This window comes from Galeopterus variegatus, unplaced genomic scaffold (assembly GCF_000696425.1).
Source record: "Galeopterus variegatus unplaced genomic scaffold, G_variegatus-3.0.2 Scaffold7620, whole genome shotgun sequence".
In the NCBI taxonomy this organism is placed as follows: Eukaryota; Metazoa; Chordata; class Mammalia; order Dermoptera; family Cynocephalidae; genus Galeopterus; species Galeopterus variegatus.
The window spans coordinates 93,548-97,753 of record NW_007733731.1 but is presented as its reverse complement, the minus strand read 5'-3'; the positions used below and the strand labels follow the sequence as shown (position 1 = coordinate 97,753).

General features: G+C 48.5%; 1 pseudogene; it reads left to right on the top strand.

Moving 5' to 3' along the window:
- The first annotated feature begins 3,344 nt into the window (after positions 1-3,344).
- LOC103607658 lies at positions 3,345-3,898 on the top strand (annotated as a pseudogene).
- The last annotated feature ends 308 nt before the right edge of the window (positions 3,899-4,206 follow it).

The window sequence follows — 4,206 nt, the reverse complement described above, 5'->3', positions numbered from 1 at the left end:
ATGGCTGGGTTCTTGGTGAGAGCCATCTTCTTGTACCCTCACATAGTGGAAAGAGAGCTCTGGTCTCTTCATTCCCTTATAAGAGTGGATGATTCCCACTCGTGAGGGTCCCACCCTCATGACCTAATTACCACCCAAAGGTCCCACTTCCTAATACCATCACATTGGGGGTTTAGTCTGCAACATTTGAATTTGTGGGACACAAACATTCAGTCCATAGCGGGGCACTTGGGGACAAAAGGAAAACCAGCCTGAGCAGTGGACATGTCTCCTACTAACCGCCCTCTCCTCCCCCAATTAAACTCCAGATAATTCTGGGGCAGGAACTCTACCCCCAGGCACCCACCACTCCCTCAGATAGAAAAAAAGCCCAGGCCTGTCCTTGGGCATGGGCAGGGAGGGGGACAGCAAGAGAGGACAGGGACAGCTGAATACTGAAACTGCATTCTTGGCTTCCCCTTAACTGTCCTGCACCAGGAAGGTGGGAGATGATGGGGGTGTGTTGATCCAGCCCTAAAACCCTGGGACTCCACCCACAGCACCTGGTCGCCTTAGGTCACCACAAGACTAGGGGCTCAGAGGCCGAACTAAAGAGCTGGAGAGATCACCCATGTAGGTGGGTACTTAGTGAAGATCTAGACCATGTGTAAGAGCTCAGCAAAGGCTAGCTGTGACCCAGGCCCTGCTCCAGATTCGGCTCATCCTCCTTCCCCTCAGCCCCACCCTCCCCCATTGCTGCGTGGCCTTGGCCAAGTTACCCTCTTTGAGCATGCGTTTTCTTACCTACAAAGTAGGAAGATAATAGTCCCAACCTCAAGGAATCATTGTCAGGATCTAATGAAACAGAGCTTGGAACGTGCTTTGGACAAAGTAAGTGCTCATAGTAAATGGTAGTCATTGTCGTTACTATCATCCTCCAGGGCACCCAGGAGGTGGCAAGGGACTAAAGGAGGAAGAGAAGGAGAAGGGTCCCACATCCCCCCTCAGCCGCCAAGCCAGAGACCCCAGCTCCAAGTCCTATGTGTTCTTTTCTCAGAAGCAGCACCAACTTCTCCATTAGACACAATAGCAATGCCTAGGACCCACGATATTTAAGAGACCCACAAAAATATTTTAATTTATCTCAAAATCAAGGGGAAAAAGGAACTTTAAGGTAGACAAAAGTGTTTCATTTTTTCCTCTCATAAGAAACAAATGACATTTTTAGGACCCACAAAAATCTACTCTTGTGGGAGGGGCCCATGAACGCAGAAGTGTCCAGGGCCCGCAAAAGTCATAATGCAGCCCTGCTTAATAAATAAACCTGTGCCTGTCTTTCTTCATCCCACTGCCCCATTCTAGTTCAGGCCACATTTACCTCTCACCTGGACAGTAGCGAGAGCCCCCCAGTGGGTCTCCCAGTCTCTTCTCTCAAATCAGAGCAGCCAGCATGTTCTATCAGTCGCAACTCTGAGCATGTCTCCTCCCTGCTGAAAACCTTCAGTGCCTCCCGATTGCCCTTAGAACAAAGTCCACACTCCCCAGCGTGGCACACAAGCCCTAGCAGGCAGTCATGTGCGCTCCCCTCCACGCACCCCAGCCTTCCTGCTTTCACACCTCCACACCTTTGCACTTGAAGTGCCCTCTACCCACGATGTCTTCCCCTGCAAACTCCTAGCTGTCCTTCAAAGCCCAGCTCCTCTCAGAGAAACTCCATGCATCCATTATAGTGTGACTTGAGTGAATGAATTTCTCCTCAAAGTCAGGGGCTGTCTTTTCTTCATCCACCACACCAGTGCCTAGCTTAAAGCAGTTGTCTGGCAGTGTTTGTGACTCCCTGAGGTCACAGCCAGCATCTGGGCCCTCCTCTGCCCCATCCCAACACCCCCCTCCCACCATGCCCCTGCAGTCCTGTGGTTTCCAAGTGCCATGGCAAGCCCTGTGGTCCTGCCACCCCTTCCTCATCTGGCAGGCTGGGACTGCAGTTCTTCTGGGGTGTACAGATGGCAAAGTAGCCCTAGGTGGGTAGAGCTGTGGCTTTCACCAATACCACCCAGCTCCAGGAGAAACCATCCTCTTACCAAGATTGGAGAGGAAGAAAATCCCAGGGGCCATGTTCAGAGATTTGGCCAGGGACCAAGAGACCTCATTCAGCCTTTGTCTGTATGTGACTGCGTGCCCCTCTGTACCTCAGTTTCCCCATCTGTTAAGAGTGGATTGGGTTAAAGCCTCCGAAAAAGGGTTTAACTCCGGCTTCCAACTCCGGCTGTGAAAGCTTTTGTGGGGCCTCCCATAAGCCCAGACCAAGCTACCAAAGGAAAGAGTGCCACCTACTGACGCCAGCCTCCGTCCAGAACACTGAGCCATGAAAGGCACCATCAGAACGTGCAACCTTCAAAATGAGCAACTGTCTGCTTTCTCCCTTCACATAGGCACGGCCACCTCCCTTTTCATGGGGCAGAGGGGCACCCCCTCCAGCCTGGCCAAGGAGCCTTGGCTGCACTGCTTACCCCACCATACCCTTTCCCCAAGCCCCAGGAAAATGAGGAGCCCCCATGCCAACCTGCCCTGGGCCAGCCCATGGCCAGGGTAGCCCCCCTGCCAGCCCCCCTCGCACTGGGCCACGGCTGGAGGTGAGGAACAATGATCCCTATTGTGACTAAATTTTCCCCTGAAGATCTCATTCAAGATGTTAGAGTGAGCGATCATAAAAGGAATTAATAGTTGATTCGCTGTATAATTTCCTAGTTCAATATACTTTAGTGCAGCGACTAAATGAGCCATCCCAGCCGTTCAGTGGGGCCAGATAGCGACTTTATCACTGGGATCTCAGGCTGAGGAATAAAAGCAATTCTTCTGAAGTAATTGTGTCTAATTAAAAGAAACATTTAAAAAGTGTAACCAAAAGGAATTCATTTCAAATGGAAAATTAATGCTGAAAAATAGCCCTGAGCTCTCTTGTCGCAGCTAATAGCCAGGCAGCCGCAGAATAATTAAACTGTTTTGAAATGTCGATACCATCCTCCTCGGGAAAAGATGGCCATGGCTGAGCACATCACAGGCATCAGCAAACAGGGTGGCTTCCAGAGAGGTGGCCAGCACTGGGACTTGAGGTCAGCCACGGGTTTCCAGGCTGGGTGAGGACAAGTCCACCCCAGACAAGGCTGGAAGAGGTTGATACCGAGGCACTCAATGAGGGGAGCCCCACTTCCTGAGGGCCTGAGCACCCCTCTGAATCTTCAGAACAACCCTGCAAATTGAGTCTTATTATTATGATTGTTGTTATTATGATTGAAATTCAAAAAGGCAATTCCCTATAATAAGATACCTTGTCCAAAATCATAGCCACAGACCCGGGCTGAACCATGGCGGAGAAAACTCAAAAGACTGTGAAGATTGCTCCGGGAGCAGTTGTATGTGTAGAAAGTGAAATCAGAGGAGATGCAACTATCGGACCTAGCACAGTGATCCACCCAAAAGCACGAATTATTGCAGAAGCCACGCCAATAACCTAATCAAATAACAAGACTTTATCATAAACACTCACCTGGATAATATCACTCCTGACACTGAAGATCCAGAACCCAAACCCATGATCATTGGCACCAATAATGTGTTTGAAGTTGGCTGTTATTCCCAAGCCATGAAAATAGGAGATAATAATGTTATTGTATCCAAAGCATATGTAGGCAGAAACGTAACATTGACAAGTGGCTGCATCTTTGGAGCTTGCTGCAACCTGAATACTTTTGAAGTCATCCCTGAGAATTCGATCTATGGTGCAGACTGCCTTCGTCGGGTGCAGACTGAGCGACCACAGTCCCAGACGCTACAGCTGGATTTCCTGATGAAAGTCTTGCCAAATTATCACCACCTAAAGAAGACTATGGAAGGAAGCTCAACTCCAGTTAAGAACTAAGAGCAATATATGACATGAAGATAACATTTCATCTTTGGCCACTGTCCTTCAAAAGGGCCACAGGTTTACGCACTCGTAGCAGTTCACAGAATAATACATGTTGACTTTATTTTGTAAAATTGAGTTAGAGATAAAAGTAATGGGTTTTCATTGTAACTGTCCTCTATAATTCACATGAAATGTATTATTTTCCTATATCCTTGTTCCTTTTTTGAAAATTTACAGGTTTTGTTTACCTTGTATTTCATAAAATGTTAGCCACAAATTTTAGTTATGTAAAAGACTATCCAGGATAAGAAAGGGCATAT